This window comes from Camelus bactrianus, unplaced genomic scaffold, assembly GCF_048773025.1.
Source record: "Camelus bactrianus isolate YW-2024 breed Bactrian camel unplaced genomic scaffold, ASM4877302v1 HiC_scaffold_40, whole genome shotgun sequence".
Lineage (NCBI taxonomy): Eukaryota > Metazoa > Chordata > Mammalia > Artiodactyla > Camelidae > Camelus > Camelus bactrianus.
The window spans coordinates 561,205-577,614 of NW_027413956.1; positions in this window are offsets into that span (position 1 = coordinate 561,205).

The following is a 16,410-nucleotide window of genomic DNA, read 5'->3' on the forward strand; positions in this document are numbered from 1 at the left end:
GCCTGATTTTCAAAACTGGCATTAGGAAAACACTGCGAACTCAGATGAATAGATTCTCAGTGTAAATATGCCTTGTAGGGTGGATGAAATTTCCGTAATCCGCATGCTAACAACTCTGTAGTGAGTATTTGTCGAATCCGAGATACATGAAGTGTGTTTGGAACACAGAATATCACGGTGTGCGAATCTATGTAAAATACATGTCTCTTGGGTAGAACTCGCTCCCAGAGATTTTTCTGCCAAATCTGCCTCATTTTTGAAACTGGCGTTTGAAAATCTCTGCAAAAGCAGAGAAAATGCTTCATAGTGTCAATATGCCTTGTATTGTGATGGAAGTTCGTAAAACCACATGCAAATAAATCTGTGGCGAATATTTGAAGAAAGCGTTATGCATGTAGCGTGATCGTATCACGGAAATTCCCGGCGATGGAATCTATGTAAACTACACGTCTATAGGGTAGAACTCACTCCAAAATATTTTCCTGAGATAACGGCCTGATTTTTGAAACTGGCATTAGGTAAAAGCTGCAAATTCAGAGTTAATGTTTCTAGGTGTAAATATGCCATGTATGGTGGATGAAAGTTCTATAATCTACATGCTCACAACTCATTGGAGAAAGTTTGTTGAAACCTTGATGCATGTAGCATGTTCAGAAATTGGAATGTCACTGTGAGGGAAACTATGTAAATTACATTTCTATTGGGAAGTACTCGCTCCACGAGAATATTTCTGCGAATCTGCCTCATTTTCAAAACTGGCATTAGGAAAAACTTTCAAAATATGAGTAAATGCTTCAAGGTGTCAATATGGCTTTTATGGTGGATGAAAGTTCGATAATCATTATGCTAACAACTCTGTAGTGAATATTTTCGAATCCGTGATGCATATAGCATTTTCTGAACACGGAATTTCACGATGACGGGTTCTATGTAAATTGCATGTCTCTTGGGTAGTACTCGCTCCAAGAGCATTTTTCTGTGAAAACTGCATGGTTTTAGAAACTGACATTAGGAGAAATCTACTAAATCAGAATAAAACTTTCTATTTATAAATATGCATTGTAAGGTGGATTAAAGTTTGGTAATACACATGTTCACAACTCATTAAAGAATGTTTGTCGAATCCGTGATGCATGTAACGTGTTCAGAACACGGAATGTCACGGTGAGTGAAAATAGGTAAATTACAATTCTTTTGGTTAGAACTCGCTCCAAGAGCATTTTCCTGCCAAATCTGCCTCATTTTCAACCCTGGCATTAAATCTAAACTGTGAAATCTGAGAAAATTCTTCAAAGTGTCAGTAAGCCATGTATGGTGGATGAAAGTGCTGTAATCCACTTGCTAACAACCCTGTAGTGAATATTTGTCGAATCCAACATGCATGTAGCGTGTTCGGAACATGGAATTTCACGGTGAGCGAATCCATCTAAATTACAAGTCTATTGTTTTGAACCCGCTCCAAGAGGATTTTGCCGTGAAATCTGCCTCAGTTTCGAAACTGGCGTTTGGAAAGCTCTGTGAAATCACAGAAAATGCTTCTAAGCATCCATATGCCTTGTATTGTGATGAAAGTCCTGTAATCCACATGCAAACAACTCTACAGTGAATTTTTGTCGAAACCTATCTGCATGTAGCATCTTCAAAACACGGAATTTCACAGCAGGAGAATCTATGTAATTTACATATCTTTTGGGTAGAACACGCTCCAACAGTTTTTTCCTTTGAAAACTGCCTGATTTTCGAAACTGCTATTAGGAAATAGGTGCGAACTAAGTGTAAATTATTCTAGGTTTAAATATGCCTTGTATGGTGGATGAAAGTTCTGTAATACACATGTACACAACTCATTAAAATGTTTCTCATAACCATGATGAATGTAGTGTGTTTGGAACACGGAATGTCACGTTGAGGGAAACTATGTAAACTACATATCTATAGTTTAGAACCCAATCCAGGAGCTTTTTACTGAAAAATCAGCGTCAGCTTTGAAACTGGTGTTATGAAAAGGCTGCAAAATCTTAGTAAATGCTTTAAATTGAAAATATATCTTCAATGGTTTATTAAAGATGTATAATCCGCATGCTAACATCTCAGAAGTGAATATTTGTTGAATCCGTGGTGCATGTACCATTTTCAGAATACGGAATGTTACGGGGACGGTGTCTACAAAATGAGATTTATATTGGATAGATCATGCACCAAGAGAAATTTGCTGTGAATACTCCATGATTTTCATAATTGACGTTAGGAAAAAGCTGCGAAATCTAACTAAATGTTTCTAGGTGTAAATATGCCATGTATTGTGGTTGAAAAATCTGTAATCCACATGCTCACGGTCATTAAATCATGTTTGTCCAAGCCGTGATGAATATAACGTTGGAACACGGAATGAATCGGTGAGTGAAGCTATGAAAATAACAACTCTACTGGATAGGACTCGCTTGAATTGAATTTTTCTGTGAAAATTGCATGATTTTTGAAACTGGATGTTAGGAAAAACCTGCGAAATCAAAATAAATACTTCTAGGTGTAATTATGCCTTGTATGGTGGATGAAAGTTCGGTAATCCACATGCTCACACTCTTTAAAGAATGTTTGTCGAATTCGTGATCCATGTAACGTGTTCGGAATACGGAATGTCATAGTGAATGAAACAATGTAAGTTACAAGTCTATTGGGTAGAACTCGCTTGAAGAGAATTTTTCTGCGAAATGTGCCTCATTTTCAAATCTGCCATTAGGAGAACCCTGTGAAATCTGAGAAAATGCTTCTAAGTGTCAATATGCCTTGAATGGTGAATGAAAGTCCAGTAATCCACAGGTTAATAACAGTGTAGTGATTATTTTTCAAACCGTGATTCATGTAGCGCTTATGGAAAACGGAATTTCACGGTAATGAAACGATGTAAATTACAATAATATTGGGTAGAACTAGCTAGAATAGAATTTTTCTGTGAAAATTGCATGATTATCGAATCTGAAGTTTGGAAAAAGTTGCAAAATGAGAGTAAATATTTGTAGTTGTAAATATGCCTTTATGATGGAAAAAAGATCGGTAATCCATATTTTCACAACATATTAAAGAATCGTTTTCTAATTCGTGATGCATGGACCGTGTTCGGAACATGGAATTTCACGGTGATTAAAACAATGTAAATTACTTCTCTATTGGTTAGAAATCGCTGCAAGAGGATTTTTGTGCGAAAAATGCTTCATTTTTGAAACTGGCGTTAGGAAAACACTGCAAAAGCTGAGAAAATTTTTGTAAGTAACATTATTCAAAGTATTGTGATGAAAGTTTGGTAAATCACATGCTAAAAATTCTGGAGTTAATATTTGTCGAACCATTAATCATGTAGCATGTTCGGAACACGGAATTTCACGGCCAGGGAATTTATGTAAATTACATTTCTCTTCGTTAGAAATCACTCCAAGAGATTTTTCCTGAGAAATCTGCCTGATTTTCAAATCTTGCATTACGAAAACCCTGCGAACTCAGATTAATAAATTCTCGGTGTAAATATGCCTTGTATGGTGGATGAAAGTTCGGTAATCCGCATGCTAACAACTCTGTAGTGAATATTTGTCGAATCCGAGATACATGAAGTGTGTTTGGAACACAGAATATCACGGTGTGCGAATCTATGTAAAATACATGTCTCGTGGGTAGAACTCGCTCCCAGAGATTTTTCTGCGAAATCTGCCTCATTTTTGAAACTGGCGTTTGAAAATCTCTGCAAAAGCAGAGAAAATGCTTCATAGTGTCAATATGCCTTGTATTGTGATGGAAGTTCGTAAAACCACATGCAAATAAATCTGTGGCGAATATTTGTAGAAAGCGTTATGCATGTAGCGTGATCGTATCACGGAAATTCCCGGCGATGGAATCTATGTAAACTACACGTCTATAGTTTAGAACTCACTCCAAAATATTTTCCTGAGATAACGGCCTGATTTTTGAAACTGGCATTAGGTAAAAGCTGCCAATTCAGTGTTAATGTTTCTAGGTGTAAATATGCCATGTATGGTGGATGAAAGTTCTGTAATCTACATGCTCACAACTCATTGGAGAAAGTTTGTTGAAACCTTGATGCATGTAGCGTGTTCAGAAGTTGGAATGTCACTGTGAGGGAAACTATGTAAATTACATTTCTATTGGGAAGTACTCGCTCCACGAGAATTTTTCTGCGAATCTGCCTCATTTTCAAAACTGGCATTAGGAAAAACTTTCAAAATATGAGTAAATGCTTCAAGGTGTCAATATGGCTTTATGGTGGATGAAAGTTCGATAATCATTATGCTAACAACTCTGTAGTGAATATTTTCGAATCCGTGATGCATGTAGCATTTTCTGAACATGGAATTTCACGATGACGGGTTCTATGTAAATTGCATGTCTCTTGGGTAGTACTCGCTCCAAGAGCATTTTTCTGTGAAAACTGCATGGTTTTAGAAACTGACATTAGGAGAAATCTACTAAATCAGAATAAAACTTTCTATTTATAAATATGCATTGTAAGGTGGATTAAAGTTTGGTAATACACATGTTCACAACTCATTAAAGAATGTTTGTCGAATCCGTGATGCATGTAACGTGTTCAGAACACGGAATGTCACGGTGAGTGAAAATAGGTAAATTACAATTCTTTTGGTTAGAACTCGCTCCAAGAGCATTTTCCTGCCAAATCTGCCTCATTTTCAACCCTGGCATTAAATCTAAACTGTGAAATCTGAGAAAATTCTTCAAAGTGTCAGTAAGCCATGTATGGTGGATGAAAGTGCTGTAATCCACTTGCTAACAACCCTGTAGTGAATATTTGTCGAATCCGACATGCATGTAGCGTGTTCGGAACATGGAATTTCACGGTGAGCGAATCCATCTAAATTACATGTCTATTGTTTTGAACCCGCTCCAAGAGGATTTTGCCGTGAAATCTGCCTCAGTTTCGAAACTGGCGTTTGGAAAGCTCTGTGAAATCACAGAAAATGCTTCTAAGCATCCATATGCCTTGTATTGTGATGAAAGTCCTGTAATCCACATGCAAACAACTCTACAGTGAATTTTTGTCGAAACCTATCTGCATGTAGCATCTTCGAAACACGGAATTTCACAGCAGGAGAATCTATGTAATTTACATATCTTTTGGGTAGAACACGCTCCAACAGTTTTTTCCTTTGAAAACTGCCTGATTTTTGAAACTGCTATTAGGAAATAGGTGCAAACTCAGTGTAAATTATTCTAGGTTTAAATATGCCTTGTATGGTGGATGAAAGTTCTGTAATACACATGTACACAACTCATTAAAATGTTTCTCATAACCATGATGAATGTAGTGTGTTTGGAACACGGAATGTCACGTTGAGGGAAACTATGTAAACTACATATCTATAGTTTAGAACCCAATCCAGGAGCTTTTTACTGAAAAATCAGCGTCAGCTTTGAAACTGGTGTTATGAAAAGGCTGCAAAATCTTAGTAAATGCTTTAAATTGAAAATATATCTTCAATGGTTTATTAAAGATGTATAATCCGCATGCTAACATCTCAGAAGTGAATATTTGTTGAATCCGTGGTGCATGTACCATTTTCAGAACACGGAATGTTACGGGGACGGTGTCTACATAATGAGATTTATATTGGATTGATCATGCAACAAGAGAATTTTGCTGTGAATACTCCATGATTTTCATAATTGACTTTAGGAAAAAGCTGTGAAATCTAACTAAATGTTTCTAGGTGTAAATATGCCTTGTATTGTGGTTGAAAAATCTGTAATCCACATGCTCACGGTCATTAAATCATGTTTGTCCAAGCCGTGATGAATATAACGTTGGAACACGGAATGAATCGGTGAGTGAAGCTATGAAAATAACAACTCTACTGGATAGGACTCGCTTGAATTGAATTTTTCTGTGAAAATTGCATGATTTTTGAAACTGGATGTTAGGAAAAACCTGCGAAATCAAAATAAATACTTCTAGGTGTAATTATGCCTTGTATGGTGGATGAAAGTTCGGTAATCCACATGCTCACACTCTTTAAAGAATGTTTGTCGAATTCGTGATCCATATAACGTGTTCGGAATATGGAATGTCATAGTGAATGAAACAATGTAAGTTACAAGTCTATTGGGTAGAACTCGCTTGAAGAGTATGGTTCTGCGAAATGTGCCTCATTTTCAAATCTGCCATTAGGAGAACCCTGTGAAATCTGAGAAAATGTTTCTAAGTGTCAATATGCCTTGAATGGTGAATGAAAGTCCAGTAATCCACAGGTTAATAACAGTCTAGTGATTATTTTTCAAACCGTGATTCATGTAGCGCTTATGGAAATGGAATTTCACGGTAATGAAACGGTGTAAATTACAATAATATTGGGTAGAACTAGCTAGAATAGAATTTTTCTGTGAAAATTGCATGATTATCGAATCTGAAGTTTGGAAAAAGTTGCAAAATGAGAGTAAATATTTGTAGTTGTAAATATGCCTTTATGATGGAAAAAAGATCGGTAATCCATATTTTCACAACATATTAAAGAATCGTTTTCTAATTCGTGATGCATGGACCGTGTTCGGAACATGGAATTTCACGGTGATTAAAACAATGTAAATTACTTCTCTATTGGGTAAAAATCACTGCAAGAGAGTTTTTGTGCGAAAAATGCTTCATTTTTGAAACTGGCGTTAGGAAAACACTGCAAAAGCTGAGAAAATTTTTGTAAGTATCAGTATTCAATGTATTGTGATGAAAGTTTGGTAAATCACATGCTAAAAATTCTGGAGAGAATATTTGTCGAACCATTAATCATGTAGCATGTTCGGAACACGGAATTTCACGGCCAGGGAATTTATGTAAATTACATTTCTCTTCGTTAGAAATCACTCCAAGAGATTTTTCCTGAGAAATCTGCCTGATTTTCGAATCTTGCGTTACGAAAACCCTGCGAACTCAGATTAATAAATTCTCGGTGTAAATATGCCTTGTATGGTGGATGAAAGTTCGGTAATCCGCATGCTAACAACTCTGTAGTGAATATTTGTCGAATCCGAGATACATGAAGTGTGTTTGGAACACAGAATATCACGGTGTGCGAATCTATGTAAAATACATGTCTCTTGGGTAGAACTCGCTCCCAGAGATTTTTCTGCCAAATCTGCCTCATTTTTGAAACTGGCGTTTGAAAATCTCTGCAAAAGCAGAGAAAATGCTTCATAGTGTCAATATGCCTTGTATTGTGATGGAAGTTCGTAAAACCACATGCAAATAAATCTGTGGCGAATATTTGTAGAAAGCGTTATGCATGTAGCGTGATCGTATCACGGAATTTCCCGGCGATGGAATCTATGTAAACTACACGTCTATAGGTTAGAACCCAATCCAAAATATTTTCCTGAGATAACGGCCTGATTTTTGAAACTGGCATTAGGTAAAAGCTGCAAATTCAGAGTTAATGTTTCTAGGTGTAAATATGCCATGTATGGTGGATGAAAGTTCTGTAATCTACATGCTCACAACTCATTGGAGAAAGTTTGTTGAAACCTTGATGCATGTAGCGTGTTCAGAAGTTGGAATGTCACTGTGAGGGAAACTATGTAAATTACATTTCTATTGGGAAGTACTCGCTCCACAAGAATTTTTCTGCGAATCTGCCTCATTTTCAAAACTGGCATTAAGAAAAACTTTCAAAATATGAGTAAATGCTTCAAGGTGTCAATATGGCTTTATGGTGGATGAAAGTTCGACAATCATTATGCTAACAACTCTGTAGTGAATATTTTCGAATCCGTGATGCATGTAGCATTTTCTGAACATGGAATTTCACGATGACGGGTTCTATGTAAATTGCATGTCTCTTGGGTAGTACTCGCACCAAGAGCATTTTCTGTGAAAACTGCATGATTTTAGAAACTGACATTAGGAGAAATCTACTAAATCAGAATAAAACTTTCTATTTATAAATATGCATTGTAAGGTGGATTAAAGTTTGGTAATACACATGTTCACAACTCATTAAAGAATGTTTGTCGAATCCGTGATGCATGTAACGTGTTCAGAACACGGAATGTCACGGTGAGTGAAAATAGGTAAATTACAATTCTTTTGGTTAGAACTCGCTCCAAGAGCATTTTCCTGCCAAATCTGCCTCATTTTCAAACCTGGCATTTAAACTAAACTGTGAAATCTGAGAAAATTCTTCAAAGTGTCAGTAAGCCATGTATGGTGGATGAAAGTGCTGTAATCCACTTGCTAACAACCCTGTAGTGAATATTTGTCGAATCCGAGATGCATGTAGCGTGTTCGGAACATGGAATTTCACGGTGAGCGAATCCATCTAAATTACATGTCTATTGTTTTGAACCCGCTCCAAGAGGATTTTGCCATGAAATCTGCCTCTAGTTTCGAAACTGGCGTTTGGAAAGCTCTGTGAAATTACAGAAAATGCTTCTAAGCATCCATATGCCTTGTATTGTGAAGAAAGTCCTGTAATCCACATGCAAACAACTCTACAGTGAATTTTTGTCGAATCCTATCTGCATGTAGCGTGTTCGAAACACGGAAATTCACAGCAGGAGAATCTATGTAATTTACATATCTTTTGGGTAGAACACGCTCCAACAGTTTTTTCCTTTGAAAACTGCCTGATTTTCGAAACTGATATTAGGAAATAGGTGCGAACTCTGTGTAAATTATTCTAGGTTTAAATATGCCTTGTATGGTGGATGAAAGTTCTGTAATACACATGTACACAACCCATTAAATTGTTTCTCATAACCATGATGAATGTAGTGTGTTTGGAACACGGAATGTCACGTTGAGGGAAACTATGTAAACTACATATCTATAGTTTAGAACCCAATCCAGGAGCTTTTTACTGAAAAATCAGCGTCAGCTTTGAAACTGGTGTTATGAAAAGGCTGCAAAATCTTAGTAAATGCTTTAAATTGAAAATATATCTTCAATGGTTTATTAAAGATGTATAATCCGCATGCTAACATCTCAGAAGTGAATATTTGTTGAATCCGTGGTGCATGTACCATTTTCGGAACACGGAATGTTACGGGGACGGTGTCTACAAAATGAGATTTATATTGGATAGATCATGCACCAAGAGAATTTTGCTGTGAATACTCCATGATTTTCATAATTGACATTAGGAAAAAGCTGCGAAATCTAAGTAAATGTCTCTAGGTGTAAATATGCCATGTATTGTGGTTGAAAAATCTGTAATCCACATGCTCACGTTCATTAAATCATGTTTGTCCAAGCCGTGATGAATATAACGTTGGAACACGGAATGAATCGGTGAGTGAATCTATGAAAATAATAACTCTACTGGATAGGACTCGCTTGAATTGAATTTTTCTGTGAAAATTGCATGATTTTCGAAACTGGATGTTAGGAAAAACCTGCGAAATCAAAATAAATACTTCTAGGTGTAAATATGCCTTGTATGGTGGATGAAAGTTCGGTAATCCACATGCTCACACTCTTTAAAGAATGTTTGTCGAATTCGTGATCCATGTAACGTGTTCGGAATACGGAATGTCATAGTGAATGAAACAAAGTAAGTTACAAGTCTATTGGGTAGAACTCGCTTGAAGAGAATTTTTCTGCAAAATGTGCCTCATTTTCAAATCTGCCATTAGGAGAACCCTGTGAAATCTGAGAAAATGCTTCTAAGTGTCAATATGCCTTGAATGGTGAATGAAAGTCCAGGAATCCACAGGTTAATAACAGTCTAGTGATTATTTTTCAAACCGTGATTCATGTAGCGCTTATGGAAAACGGAATTTCACGGTAATGAAACGATGTAAATTACAATAATATTGGGTAGAACTAGCTAGAATAGAATTTTTCTGTGAAAATTGCATGATTATCGAATCTGAAGTTTGGAAAAAGTTGCAAAATGAGAGTAAATATTTGTAGTTGTAAATATGCCTTTATGATGGAAAAAAGATCGGTAATCCATATTTTCACAACATATTAAAGAATCGTTTTCTAATTCGTGATGCATGGACCGTGTTCGGAACATGGAATTTCACGGTGATTAAAACAATGTAAATTACTTCTCTATTGGTTAGAAATCGCTGCAAGAGGATTTTTGTGCGAAAAATGCTTCATTTTTGAAACTGGCGTTAGGAAAACACTGCAAAAGCTGAGAAAATTTTTGTAAGTAACAGTATTCAATGTATTGTGATGAAAGTTTGGTAAATCACATGCTAAAAATTCTGGAGTTAATATTTGTCGAACCATTAATCATGTAGCATGTTCGGAACACGGAATTTCACGGCCAGGGAATTTATGTAAATTACATTTCTCTTCGTTAGAAATCACTCCAAGGGATTTTTCCTGAGAAATCTGCCTGATTTTCAAAACTGGCATTAGGAAAACACTGCGAACTCAGATGAATAGATTCTCAGTGTAAATATGCCTTGTAGGGTGGATGAAATTTCCGTAATCCGCATGCTAACAACTCTGTAGTGAGTATTTGTCGAATCCGAGATACATGAAGTGTGTTTGGAACACAGAATATCACGGTGTGCGAATCTGTGTAAAATACATGTCTCTTGGGTAGAACTCGCTCCCAGAGAATTTTCTGCCAAATCTGCCTCATTTTTGAAACTGGCGTTTGAAAATCTCTGCAAAAGCAGAGAAAATGCTTCATAGTGTCAATATGCCTTGTATTGTGATGGAAGTTCGTAAAACCACATGCAAATAAATCTGTGGCGAATATTTGAAGAAAGCGTTATGCATGTAGCGTGATCGTATCACGGAATTTCCCGGCGATGGAATCTATGTAAACTACACGTCTATAGGGTAGAACTCACTCCAAAATATTTTCCTGAGATAACGGCCTGATTTTTGAAACTGGCATTAGGTAAAAGCTGCAAATTCAGAGTTAATGTTTCTAGGTGTAAATATGCCACGTATGGTGGATGAAAGTTCTGTAATCTACATGCTCACAACTCATTGGAGAAAGTTTGTTGAAACCTTGATGCATGTAGCATGTTCAGAAATTGGAATGTCACTGTGAGGGAAACTATGTAAATTACATTTCTATTGGGAAGTACTCGCTCCACGAGAATATTTCTGCGAATCTGCCTCATTTTCAAAACTGGCATTAGGAAAAACTTTCAAAATATGAGTAAATGCTTCAAGGTGTCAATATGGCTTTTATGGTGGATGAAAGTTCGATAATCATTATGCTAACAACTCTGTAGTGAATATTTTCGAATCCGTGATGCATGTAGCATTTTCTGAACACGGAATTTCACGATGACGGGATCTATGTAAATTGAATGTCTCTTGGGTAGTACTCGCTCCAAGAGCATTTTTCTGTGAAAACTGCATGGTTTTAGAAACTGACATTAGGAGAAATCTACTAAATCAGAATAAAACTTTCTATTTATAAATATGCATTGTAAGGTGGATTAAAGTTTGGTAATACACATGTTCACAACTCATTAAAGAATGTTTGTCGAATCCGTGATGCATGTAACGTGTTCAGAACACGGAATGTCACGGTGAGTGTAAATAGGTAAATTACAATTCTTTTGGTTAGAACTCGCTCCAAGAGCATTTTCCTGCCAAATCTGCCTCATTTTCAACCCTGGCATTAAATCTAAACTGTGAAATCTGAGAAAATTCTTCAAAGTGTCAGTAAGCCATGTATGGTGGATGAAAGTGCTGTAATCCACTTGCTAACAACCCTGTAGTGAATATTTGTCGAATCCGACATGCATGTAGCGTGTTCGGAACATGGAATTTCACGGTGAGCGAATCCATCTAAATTACATGTCTATTGTTTTGAACCCGCTCCAAGAGGATTTTGCCGTGAAATCTGCCTCAGTTTCGAAACTGGCGTTTGGAAAGCTCTGTGAAATCACAGAAAATGCTTCTAAGCATCCATATGCCTTGTATTGTGATGAAAGTCCTGTAATCCACATGCAAACAACTATACAGTGAATTTTTGTCGAAACCTATCTGCATGTAGCATCTTCAAAACACGGAATTTCACAGCAAGAGAATCTATGTAATTTACATATCTTTTGGGTAGAACACGCTCCAACAGTTTTTTCCTTTGAAAACTGCCTGATTTTTGAAACTGCTATTAGGAAATAGGTGCAAACTCAGTGTAAATTATTCTAGGTTTAAATATGCCTTGTATGGTGGATGAAAGTTCTGTAATACACATGTACACAACTCATTAAAATGTTTCTCATAACCATGATGTATGTAGTGTGTTTGGAACACGGAATGTCACGTTGAGGGAAACTATGTAAACTACATATCTATAGTTTAGAACCCAATCCAGGAGCTTTTTACTGAAAAATCAGCGTCAGCTTTGAAACTGGTGTTATGAAAAGGCTGCAAAATCTTAGTAAATGCTTTAAATTGAAAATATATCTTCAATGGTTTATTAAAGATGTATAATCCGCATGCTAACATCTCAGAAGTGAATATTTGTTGAATCCGTGGTGCATGTACCATTTTCAGAACACGGAATGTTACGGGGACGGTGTCTACAAAATGAGATTTATATTGGATAGATCATGCACCAAGAGAAATTTGCTGTGAATACTCCATGATTTTCATAATTGACGTTAGGAAAAAGCTGCGAAATCTAACTAAATGTTTCTAGGTGTAAATATGCCATGTATTGTGGTTGAAAAATCTGTAATCCACATGCTCACGGTCATTAAATCATGTTTGTCCAAGCCGTGATGAATATAACGTTGGAACACGGAATGAATCGGTGAGTGAAGCTATGAAAATAACAACTCTACTGGATAGGACTCGCTTGAATTGAATTTTTCTGTGAAAATTGCATGATTTTTGAAACTGGATGTTAGGAAAAACCTGCGAAATCAAAATAAATTCTTCTAGGTGTAATTATGCCTTGTATGGTGGATGAAAGTTCGGTAATCCACATGCTCACACTCTTTAAAGAATGTTTGTCGAATTCGTGATCCATGTAACGTGTTCGGAATATGGAATGTCATAGTGAATGAAACAATGTAAGTTACAAGTCTATTGGGTAGAACTCGCTTGAAGAGTATTGTTCTGCGAAATGTGCCTCATTTTCAAATCTGCCATTAGGAGAACCCTGTGAAATCTGAGAAAATGCTTCTAAGTGTCAATATGCCTTGAATGGCGAATGAAAGTCCAGTAATCCACAGGTTAATAACAGTCTAGTGATTATTTTTCAAACCGTGATTCATGTAGCGCTTATGGAAATGGAATTTCACAGTAATGAAACGATGTAAATTACAATAATATTGGGTAGAACTAGCTAGAATAGAATTTTTCTGCGAAAATTGCATGATTATCGAATCTGAAGTTTGGAAAAAGTTGCAAAATGAGAGTAAATATTTGTAGTTGTAAATATGCCTTTATGATGGAAAAAAGATCGGTAGTCCATATTTTCACAACATATTAAAGAATCGTTTTCTAATTCGTGATGCATGGACCGTGTTCGGAACATGGAATTTCACGGTGATTAAAACAATGTAAATTACTTCTCTATTGGGTAGAAATCGCTGCAAGAGAGTTTTTGTGCGAAAAATGCTTCATTTTTGAAACTGGCTTTAGGATAACACTGCAAAAGCTGAGAAAATTTTTGTAAGTATCAGTATTCAATGTATTGTGATGAAAGTTTGGTAAATCACATGCTAAAAATTCTGGAGAGAATATTTGTCGAACAATTAATCATGTAGCATGTTCGGAACACGGAATTTCAAGGCCAGGGAATTTATGTAAATTACATTTCTCTTCGTTAGAAATCACTCCAAGAGATTTTTCCTGAGAAATCTGCCTGATTTTCAAATCTTGCATTACGAAAACCCTGCGAACTCAGATTAATAAATTCTCAGTGTAAATATGCCTTGTATGGTGGATGAAAGTTCGGTAATCCGCATGCTAACAACTCTGTAGTGAATATTTGTCGAATCCGAGATACATGAAGTGTGTTTGGAACACAGAATATCACGGTGTGCGAATCTATGTAAAATACATGTCTCGTGGGTAGAACTCGCTCCCAGAGATTTTTCTGCCAAATCTGCCTCATTTTTGAAACTGGCGTTTGAAAATCTCTGCAAAAGCAGAGAAAATGCTTCATAGTGTCAATATGCCTTGTATTGTGATGGAAGTTCGTAAAACCACATGCAAATAAATCTGTGGCGAATATTTGTAGAAAGCGTTATGCATGTAGCGTGATCGTATCACGGAAATTCCCGGCGATGGAATCTATGTAAACTACACGTCTATAGTTTAGAACTCACTCCAAAATATTTTCCTGAGATAACGGCCTGATTTTTGAAACTGGCATTAGGTAAAAGCTGCCAATTCAGAGTTAATGATTCTAGGTGTAAATATGCCATGTATGGTGGATGAAAGTTCTGTAATCTACATGCTCACAACTCATTGGAGAAAGTTTGTTGAAACCTTGATGCATGTAGCGTGTTCAGAAGTTGGAATGTCACTGTGAGGGAAACTATGTAAATTACATTTCTATTGGGAAGTACTCGCTCCACGAGAATTTTTCTGCGAATCTGCCTCATTTTCAAAACTGGCATTAGGAAAAACTTTCAAAATATGAGTAAATGCTTCAAGGTGTCAATATGGCTTTTATTGTGGATGAAAGTTCGATAATCATTATGCTAACAACTCTGTAGTGAATATTTTCGAATCCGTGATGCATGTAGCATTTTCGGAACACGGAATTTCACGATGACGGGTTCTATGTAAATTGCATGTCTCTTGGGTAGTACTCGCTCCAAGAGCATTTTTCTGTGAAAACTGCATGGTTTTAGAAACTGACATTAGGAGAAATCTACTAAATCAGAATAAAACTTTCTATTTATAAATATGCATTGTAAGGTGGATTAAAGTTTAGTAATACACATGTTCACAACTCATTAAAGAATGTTTGTCGAATCCGTGATGCATGTAACGTGTTCAGAACACGGAATGTCACGGTGAGTGAAAATAGGTAAATTACAATTCTTTTGGTTAGAACTCGCTCCAAGAGCATTTTCCTGCCAAATCTGCCTCATTTTCAAACCTGGCATTTAAACTAACCTGTGAAATCTGAGAAAATTCTTCAAAGTGTCAGTAAGGCATGTATGGTGGATGAAAGTGCTGTAATCCACTTGCTAACAACCCTGTAGTGAATATTTGTCGAATCCGAGATGCATGTAGCGTGTTCGGAACATGGAATTTCAGGGTGAGCGAATCCATCTAAATTACATGTCTATTGTTTTGAACCCGCTCCAAGAGGATTTTGCCGTGCAATCTGCCTCAGTTTCGAAACTGGCGTTTGGAAAGCTCTGTGAAATCACAGAAAATGCTTCTAAGCATCCATATGCCTTGTATTGTGAAGAAAGTCCTGTAATCCACATGCAAACAACTCTACAGTGAATTTTTGTCGAATCCTATCTGCATGTAGCGTGTTCGAAACACGGAATTTCACAGCAGGAGAATCTATGTAATTTACATATCTTTTGGGTAGAACACGCTCCAACAGTTTTTTCCTTTGAAAACTGCCTGATTTTCGAAACTGCTATTAGGAAATAGGTGCGAACTAAGTGTAAATTATTCTAGGTTTAAATATGCCTTGTATGGTGGATGAAAATTCTGTAATACACATGTACACAACTCATTAAAATGTTTCTCATAACCATGATGAATGTAGTGTGTTTGGAACACGGAATGTCACGTTGAGGGAAACTATGTAAACTACATATCTATAGTTTAGAACCCAATCCAGGAGCTTTTTACTGAAAAATCAGCGTCAGCTTTGAAACTGGTGTTATGAAAAGGCTGCAAAATCTTAGTAAATGCTTTAAATTGAAAATATATCTTCAATGGTTTATTAAAGATGTATAATCCGCATGCTAATATCTCAGAAGTGAATATTTGTTGAATCCGTGGTGCATGTACCATTTTCGGAACACGGAATGTTACGGGGACGGTGTCTACAAAATGAGATTTATATTGGATAGATCATGCACCAAGAGAATTTTGCTGTGAATACTCCATGATTTTCATAATTGACGTTAGGAAAAAGCTGCGAAATCTAAGTAAATGTTTCTAGGTGTAAATATGCCATGTATTGTGGTTGAAAAATCTGTAATCCACATGCTCACGGTCATTAAATCATGTTTGTCCAAGCCGTGATGAATATAACGTTGGAACACGGAATGAATCGGTGCTGAAGCTATGAAAATAACAACTCTTCTGGATAGGACTCGCTTGAATTGAATTTTTCTGTGAAAATTGCATGATTTTCGAAACTGGATGTTAGGAAAAACCTGCGAAATCAAAATAAATACTTCTAGGTGTAAATATGCCTGTATGGTGGATGAAAGTTCGGTAATCCACATGCTCACACTCTTTAAAGAATGTTTGTC